The 9,526-nt window shown below is 48.5% G+C and overlaps 1 protein-coding gene across 13 annotated transcripts in view; it reads left to right on the top strand.

Annotated features, from left to right (window-relative positions):
• Window positions 1–2,924: 2,924 nt before the first annotated feature.
• CFAP20DC (CFAP20 domain containing) overlaps window positions 2,925–9,526 on the top strand; it is a 209,889-nt gene continuing 203,287 nt past the window's right edge. For 10 of the 13 annotated variants that reach the window (XR_007774955.1, XM_050957357.1, XM_050957354.1 and 7 more), the window contains exon 1: window positions 3,710–3,935. The gene's annotated coding sequence lies outside the window, so the exon portion shown is untranslated. The other 3 variants (XM_050957360.1, XM_050957359.1, XM_050957358.1) reach the window with 3 other exon arrangements.

Here is a 9,526-nt window from a genome sequence, read left to right as displayed (position 1 = left end):
TGCCTCACTAGATGATTGCCTGTGCTGATCATTTCTTCTGAAGCACCTGGCACTGGCGGTGGTTGGAAGACAGAATACGGGGCTAGATGGACCTTTGGTTGGACCCAGTATGTCTGTTCTTATGTTAAAAAACTCTGATCAATACAATCTATTATGTGATAACACAGCACAGGATACGATCCCTTCTAAAATCTAAAGGTAACATGAGACAGCCATATAGGTTTCATAACCGATTTAGCTCTTTCCCCTCTCCCTACCCAGACTATGGTCTAATTGTACCCTACTAGGAAGCTGTGGAAGTTTAAGGATTAAAATTTAATCATCAACCAGGGATAGGTTACTGAATTATGAATACTTCTCTCAGTAAGAATGATCCTAAGACTCACAGACTTTAAGATCAGAAGGGACCATTATGATCATCCAGTCTGACCTCCTGCACAATGCCAGCCACAGAATCTCACCCAGCTACTCCTGTAACAAACCCCTAACTTATGTCTGAGTTATTGATGTCCTCAGATTGTGGTCTGAAGACATCAAGTCGCAGAGAATCTTCCAGCAAGTGACCCGTGCCCCATGCTGCAGAGAAAGGCAAAAAACCTCCAGGGCCTCTGCCAATCTGCCCCAGAGGAAAATTCCTTCCTGACCCCAAATATGGCGATCAGTTAAACCCTGAGCATGTGGGCAAGACTCACCAGCCAGCACTCAGGAAAGAATTCTCTGTAGTAACTCAGATCCCACCCCATCTAACATCCCATCATAGACCACTGGGCATACTTACCTGCTGATAATCACAGATCAGTTGCCAAATTAATTGCCAAAATTAGGCTATCCCATCATACCATCCCCTCCATAAACTTATCAAGCTTAGGCTTAAAGCCAGATATGTCTTCTACCCCCACAACTCCTCTTGGAAGGCTGTTCCAGAATTTCACTCCTCTAATGATTAGAAATCTTCATCTAATTTCAAGTCTTAACTTCCTAGTGTCTAGTTTACATCCATTTGTTCTTGTGTCCACACTGGTACTAAGCTTAAATAAATTCCTCTCCCTACCTAATATTTATCCTTCTGATATATTTAGAGAGAGCAATCATATCCCCCCTCAACCTTCTTTTGGTTAGGCTAAACAAGCCAAGTCAAGCTCTTTGAGTCTCCTTTCATAACATAGGTTTTCCATTCCTCAGATCATCCTAGTAGCCCTTCTCTGTACCTGTTCCAGTTTGAATTCACCCTTCTTAAACACAGGAGACCAGAACTGCACACAGTATTCCTGATGAGGTCTCACCAGCGCCTTGTATAACGGTTTTAACGCTTCTTTATCTTTGCTGGAAATACCTCACCTGATGCATCCTAAAACCACATTAGCTTTTTTAACAGCCATATCACATTGGCTGTGATCTAAGAAAAAGCATTCAAATTATATTTCTATGGAAAGGCAATAAACCTTTAGAAATAAGCTGAGCTATCCAATGAACTGCCATTACAAGAATGTTGGACTAAAATCTGAGTCTAAAAATCTGAATCAAATTTGTTACCCATGATCTTGTCCCTCCTGATTCAAATGTTTTTGAAGTGACCAGAAAACCATGACATATCTTTGAGTTTGCTGGTGAGGGCACAATAAAGGGGCCTCTCTTCTCCAGGCTTCTCTCCTTGGAGAAAAACACCAGGCACCTGTTCCTCCCTTCTAGTGCCTTGGAAACCAGTGATCGGACAGTCCCTCTCCCGCTGGCCATAGCAACCGTGCTCCACAACACACGTGGGCAGGGCTCGGCAGAGCAAGCAGGAAACCTAGGCCAGGAGCTAAACCTCTCCGCCGGCCCCGGGCAGCATTAGGGGCGAGCGGCCTGCTCGCCTCAGGCTGCCCCGCCACACTGGGGCACGGGCCCTGCCTGCTCCCGACGGCCACCCGGCTCACGAGGTTGCTCAAAGTGTCGTCACACCCAGGGGCCGTCAGCCCCCAGCCCGGTGATTCCCCCGCGTCCTGCGGAGCCCCCGGCTCGGGGCGGGGGGGTGTAACGCGGGGCTCGGGCGGGCTGGCGGGAGGAGGGGACCGCGTCACCCTGTGCTGAGCCCTCCCGCTAGGCTCCCCTTGACCTCCCCGCGGGGCTCCTCGCCTGCCGCGCCGCGTGCCCAGCGCGCTCCCCGTCCCCTCAGCGGCCCGCGGCTCGCGCCCCTCCCGCCCTTAGCCCGGGGCAGCACAGCCCCCTCGGGGCGCGCCTAGAGGCGGGACCAGGAGTCCCCGTTCTCGTCGGGGGTGGATGACGCTGGGGCCTCTCGATAACTCGGCGATCGCCCCCTCAGTCACGCGTCCTCGCACGTCGCCATTTTAAACGGGCGGGCGGGCGGGCAGGGTGGGGGCACGAGCGGTATCAAGCTCCGCCCACCCCCGTTGCCGCGTGAAGAGCGGGTCTCTGTCAGGCGCAGGCGCAGCGGGTAACCTGCTGTGGCCGTAGGTTCCACCGTGCGTCCCCCAGGTGAGAGGTGACCCCTGTAGGTGAGGTGTCGCCCGCCAGTTCTTCCAGGTGAGACCCCCCCGCAGGTGCGGTGTATGGCGCCCCCCCTCCCCCAGGTGAGACCCCCCCCGCAGGTGCGGTGTATGGCGCCCCCGCGCCCCCAGGTGAGACCCCCCCGCAGGTGCGGTGTATGGCGCCCCCCCTCCCCCAGGTGAGACCCCCCCCCGCAGGTGCGGTGTATGGCGCCCCCCACTCCCCCAGGTGAGAGGTGACCCCTGTAGGTGAGGTGTCGCCCGCCAGCTCTTCCAGGTGAGACCCCCCCCTGCAGGTGCGGTGTATGGCGCCCCCCACTCCCCCAGGTGAGAGGTGACCCCTGTAGGTGAGGTGTCGCCCGCCAGCTCTTCCAGGTGAGACCCCCCCGCAGGTGCGGTGTATGGCGCCCCCCCTCCCCCAGGTGAGACCCCCCCGCAGGTGCGGTGTATGGCGCCCCCCCTCCCCCAGGTGAGACCCCCCCGCAGGTGCGGTGTATGGCGCCCCCCCTCCCCCAGGTGAGACCCCCCCGCAGGTGCGGTGTATGGCGCCCCCGCGCCCCCAGGTGAGACCCCCCCCTGCAGGTGCGGTGTATGGCGCCCCCCCACTCCCCCAGGTGAGAGGTGACCCCTGTAGGTGAGGTGTCGCCTGCCAGCTCTTCCAGGTGAGACCCCCCTGCAGGTGCGGTGTATGGCACCCCCCCTCCCCCAGGTGAGACCCCCCGCAGGTGCGGTGTATGGCGCCCCCCCACTCCCTCAGGTGAGACCCCCCCCTGCAAGTGCAGTGTATGGCGCCCCCCCACTCCCCCAGGTGAGAACCCCCCCAGAGGTGCGGTGTATGGCGCCCTCCCACTCCCCCAGGTGAGACCCCCCGCAGGTGTGGTGTATGGCGCCCCCCCACTCCCCCAGGTGAGACCCCCCCCTGCAGGTGCGGTGTATGGCGCCCCCCCACTCCCCCAGGTGAGACCCCCCCTGCAGGTGCGGTGTATGGCGCCCCCTAGCCCCCAGGTGAGACCCTCCCCCGCAGGTGCGGTGTACGCCCCCTCCCCCAGGTGAGAACCCCCCCAGAGGTGCGGTGTATGGTGCCCCCCACTCCCCCAGGTGAGACCCCCCGCAGGTGTGGTGTATGGCACCCCCCCCACTCTCCCAGGTGAGACCCCCCCCTCAGGTGTGGTGTATTGTGCCCCCCCACTCTCCCAGGTGAGACCCCGCCTGCAAGTGCAGTGGATGCTCCCCCATGCCCACTCCCCCCGGTAAGAACCCCCCACCTCATCACACACTCCCTCGGGGGAGATACTCTTCCCAGCTTCTCTCTCGTACTCCTCCATGTGAAACCCCCACATCCCTTCATGTGCTCCCCAGGTGAGAGACTCCGGTGAGATGCTTCCCCACCCAGATACAGTGCCCCAGGTGAGATGCTCACGCACTCCCCAAGGTGAAACTCTCCTGCAGGTGAGATCTTACTTGTTGGCCTCCTTGCCCCACCCCCCCAACGGTCCCCACAGGTGAGCCCCTCCCAGACCCCCTATATTTCCCCACATGAGCAGTGGTGGTGGGGATATTAGCCCCCTCTGGGGTTAGGCCGGGCGGTGGTGAGACAGGTAGTTCAGCTGTTCTTCAGTATTGACATGGAAGTGTATGTGCTCTGCCATTGCAAGGGGATATTTTATAGGATGACCGCCTGTTGCAATTAAGAGTAATAATGGTGGTCCCTTAAAATGTCATTGATATTTTGAGATACAGCATTCTGTTGAAATGTGTGGTGAAGTGGTCTAAAATGCCTATTCTTTTATGAGAAGTGGGGCATAAATATAAAATATAGCTATCTAGTAAGTGTTAGTGAATTACATATACAAATTAGAATATGGGGTAACACTCCCACCCAAAGAACTGTTACTGAAGTGCATAAGTACAGTATGTACATGAGATAAACTTGAGCCATAATATTTGGATGAGGATCCAAAACTGTCCCCCCAGATTGGTGTTCAGCTCTGGATTTTGGTTTGGGCTCCTCTCTAATTCAGTATTGCACTGTGCAATGCTGAAAACAGATAAGGAGTGGTGTGTGGATGTTTTCAGTTTCTAGCTCCATGCTTATGGAATGCAGGATTTATATGATTCCAGAAATCATATCAATGATGGGAGTGACAGCTCAACCTACAGTATCCTATTGCTTGTGCCAGGATTGTTCTCTTCAGTTTAGCCTTTGGTGCTTTATCCTAGTGTTAATGATGAGTCCAGGTTTAGTAGGAATCTTCAATGCTATAAATGTAATTGGTGAAACTTACTGTAGATTTACATAGTATGGATGACCTGTTCATTAAAATGTTTCATTTGCTAAAAAGTACGGTAGCACTCATCTGAAAGCTAGAAAAAGAGACTCATTTATTTACTGTTACTGGTGTTTGAGCTCATACGTAACATGTATTGCAAACAATTGTTCCTAGCTTTAACTTAAAAATAAACAGATGTTTCATTGTTATATCCTGCAGTTTTCTGTAAAGACAATTGTTTTTACTTTGTTTTTATATTGAAACATAGATAGTCTTGGTATGGATAAAAAGGGATAGTAATATACATCTGTTATGTTAATTTTGTATTTTGAGAAAATATATAGCTATGTGATGGACCTAGTTTTAAATATTCTGTATGTAGACTTCATTTGTCTAGAAGATGCTAAAACCTTTTGTCTATGATTAACTGCTTTCTCTGTTGTGTTCCAGCCTATCATAAATCAGCAGTAGCTTTAGGACTGTGATGCTGAGTCATATGTATTAACAATCTTATACTTGAGTCTTCTTTCCCTGTCAAAAGTACTTGCTACAAATTCACTTTGTAGCATAATTTCAACAAATACTGTTTACTAAATTCTGGAACCCCAGTCTTCCAAACACATGCACACAACTTTACTCCTGTGACTACCCCATGGAAGTCAAGGGGACTGCTCATATGAGTCAAGTTACACATGTACATATGTGTTTACAGGACTGTGGCATAAGCTAATACTAAACAAGTATAGTTTTTTAAATCCTGTTTATCTGTGGAAGAAGCAAAATAAAGCTTACCTTTTACTCTACGTGTAAACTTATCCTTCTTCCAGTTATCTTGTCAAGACTCAGTTGTGGAACAAAAACTTGGAATTACACAAGAAAAATAGTTGAGGAGAGCCAATGAGTAAGGCAGCATTTTAGTCATGGGTATTTTAGTAAAAGTCATGGACAGGTCGTCACGGGCTTAAACACGAATTCATGGGCCCGTGACCGGTCCATGACTTTTACTAAAAATACCTGCCGTGACTAAAACTGGGGTAGGGGTTCTCTGGGGCGCCGTGGGTGCTGGGGGACGTGACCCAGGATCCCCTCTGGTACAGGGGGAGAGAGTTAATGGGTCTGGCAGGGGCTACCTACCAGGCTCTATGTCCCTGCAGCTCCTAGGCGGCAGAGGCAGGGGCTCCTCCGCTGCTCCCGCCACAAACACAGGCTGCTGCAGCTCCCATTGGCCAGGAACTGCAGCTAATGGGAGCTGCAGGAGTGGGGCCTGCGGGCGCGGGCAGCACACGGCGTCAAGATCGCTCCCTCCACCCCTCTGCCGTCTGGGAGCTGCAGGGGGGCCCCCCACCCCCCAAACCCTTGCTCCTAGCCCTGAACTCCCTCCCACACACCCAAACCCCTGTTGCGGAAGTCCCGGTGGAATCTGTGACAGACTCGCAGCCTTACTAGTGAGATACGGAATTAATTTCTTTCACATAAATGGTGATAGATCATATAACTAAGGTTTTGTAACAAAAGTTCTGATGTAAAGAGTTAATAGTAGGGGAAATGGCATCGGTGCTGGATGGATATATATTTGGGTCTAAAATGGAGGCGATGGATGAAGGTAATGAGATACCCTAGAGTATATACTATTACATTGGAGTGAGTGAGTTGGGCCATGACAGTGGAGTTTCAGAGGACTCCCTGCACTGCCATAGGGACGGTGAGACCTGATCCCTGCGGTCACAAGGTGCAGGTGGGAGAGTCTATGGTCCCAATAGGGCAAAGCAGAGACCCTTGGGCTGCGAGGAGGAGGATGACGACAACAAGCCCCTGGCTTTTGGAGAGGCTACCCACTGTTTTATAGCTCCTGCACTATCAATTATCCAAATAAAATCCATGTCTCCCATGCTATTCAGATAAATGGGAATATGCTGTATTTTGTTTTACACTGTGGAAAGTATTGTGAAGCTAATGATTTAAAAAAAAAAAGTCGGTGCACAGATGAGGAGCACTGTAAAATAAGTAGTAATAGGGTTTACGTGTATGAAAATGAATATGTTTTACAGTGTGACATAATTAGATAAACTGCATTCCTGATAGTCTATCATTGACTTTGATGCTGCAGATTCTGTATCCCAAGTTGGGCAGATGCACTATACTAAAAGTACATGCTGTAGGGCAATAAAATGAGAATTTTGATCCTTGGCTGAAAAATGAGAGAACACTTCTTTTTTACAGCATCCTATAAAGATGTTATATCTATTTATTTGAAAAAATGTTTAAAAACTGAAGGGCTTTAAATGTCAGGCTATTGTAATTTTTCAAAAAAACAGAACTCTAGTCTATCTGGAATTTTAAGCATTTTTGTCGATCCAAAAATTAAGATTTTTTTTTTTTTGAGAGGTGTGGGGATGAAAGAGGGTGCAAATCTCAATTTTCTTAGAATGTTCTGCTTAAAGGATATATTATGATAACTCAGTCCCATTAAGTGTTGTGTTTCAATCCTTGCAATGCATGAATTTCATGCCCAATATAGGACCATAGTATGGAAACCAATCTGGGAAAGTCTTATGTTCCACTAGTGTTTGCAGTGTAGTTGTAGCTGTGTTGGTCCAAGGATATTCCAGACTAACGACATTTAGTGCCTCACAGATGTGCCACTTACTATGATAATACTAGGTATGCTATAAAAAATTGTCATTCATTTAATGTTTAGTATCTCCAATAACTACCAATCCTCATGCAGAAAATAAAATAATTGTAGTCTTTTCTATTAAGTTAATGCAAGCACTCAAAAGATTATAAGTAGGCAATATATAAGAAAAAATGTATTGCAGTGTATTCCACTGTATATTTATATTTCATTGATATGTTCACAGCAATAATAAAGCTGTGTGAGATGAGTGAGTTTACATAGTTTGGCCAGACACAAGTTTGCTTACCCTCTTTTGGGCTTGATCCAACTTCCACTGAAGTAAGTGAAAAGACTTCTTTTATTAATTAGGACCAGCATAGTTGTTAGGGTTTTTGGCAGCTCCATATGATGTTATGCAAATTATGTAATGAACTAATTTGCATATCACTAAATTTCAGCTTTTAAAAAATTTAGTACTGGTGAAAGGCATTAGTTTCATCCCTAGCTAATGAAATCTTCTGTTTCTGTACACAGCAAGCTTCCACCTTGCCTTAACCTGGATACGGGGGAAACTTCCTCCAGGTCCAGTTGAGGTAGCCTCATCTTCATGGCCTTTGCAGTTCTTGGCCTCAGCTGAGTCTGCCAATTAGTGGAATGTGCGGTGGTGAGTTTATGATGTAGGAGCTGGAAATGAGACCCACCAAACTCACCTTGTAGAGTAGCCACCAAATAGCCATTAGACGGAAATAACTCTCAAGCCCTACAGAGCACTAAGCTGGATTTAAAGGCTTGCAGGTGAAAGATTCTTTAGTTCATTAAAAATGGGTATTCCGGGGACCCAGTAAGTGCTGACTTAAAAGAAGTTAAGGAACATCAAATTTCCAAAGACAAGCATCAGAATTAGGGTTATCTAGGCAATCTTAATTCTGCCCCTTGTGTATCTGCATCATGATACTGTCTTTAATTACATAAGAACAGCCATACTGGGTCAGACCAAAGGTCCATCTAACCCAGTATCCTGTCTTCCAACAGTGGCCAATGCCAGGTGCCCCAGCAGGAATGAACAGGCAATCATCAAATGATCCATCCCCTGTCATCCATTCCCAGCTTCTGGCAAACAGAGGCTTAGGGACACCTTCCTGCCCATCCTCGCTAATAGCCACTGATTGACCTATCCTCTATGAATTTATCTAGTTTTTTTTTTAAAGCTAAATTCATAATAATCACATACTGTGTTTTTCTCTGCACGAGTCCTCCGCAGAGTTTGAACTCGGACTTTAGATCTGTGACACAGATCTCTTCCACTTGAGCCACTGCTAAAAAATGAACTGGTAGCAGAAGTAGGCTGTTACCCTCTATGTGGATCAGTCCCTAGAGGGGGAGAAGACACTTTGTCTGTGCGTTACACCTCTGTTTGTAAGACAGTAGTGAAGTACTAAGTATAATGATACCTAGGTTCTGATCCTCGCTTGGGGAGCAAAGTGTGATCTGCTGGTTACAGCTGTGCTTGCAGAGGATATAGCCAACTGCATTGCTAATTAGCTTTGGCATGTTTGTTCTGAAAAATAGAATGGCAAAGGGGATGAAATTTGGGTCCCTTATTATAGACCAGAGTTCGGTTCCAAGGTGCATAAGACCATGGTTCATCAATAAGGGCGGTGAACAGCAAAAATATTAACAGCACTCTTATGGAAAAAATGAGACAAGAACTCCTGGTATTTGGATTTGCAGTCTAGTGCAACTTCCCCTGACACCAATCTTTTTTTGTTAGGGGCGCTCTGCCATACATATCTATGTGGGGAGAGGGTAGCTCAGTGGTTTGAGCATTGGCCTGCTAAACCCAAGGGTTGTGAGTTCAATCCCTGAGGGGGCCATTTGGGGATTGGCCCTGCTTTGAGCAGGGGTTTGGACTGGATGATCTGCTGAGGTCCCGTCCAACACTAATAATCTATGATACTCATGTACAGTATGATATTTTCCCTGAAATGCTGCAAGTGAGGACAGAAGTACCAAATGACACTTGGCAGATCTGGTCCTGATCTTTTGAAGCTGCAAGCCTGTGTAAAAGGGCTTTGCTTTGACAAAAACAAACAAACCACAGCAACTCAAACCCTTGGGTGATGGAATCCTCACCACAGACTGACAGGGTGCCT

This window comes from Gopherus flavomarginatus, chromosome 6 (assembly GCF_025201925.1).
Source record: "Gopherus flavomarginatus isolate rGopFla2 chromosome 6, rGopFla2.mat.asm, whole genome shotgun sequence".
Lineage (NCBI taxonomy): Eukaryota > Metazoa > Chordata > Testudines > Testudinidae > Gopherus > Gopherus flavomarginatus.
Note: the sequence above shows the minus strand (reverse complement) of the source record. Positions and strands in the feature narration are given on the sequence as shown.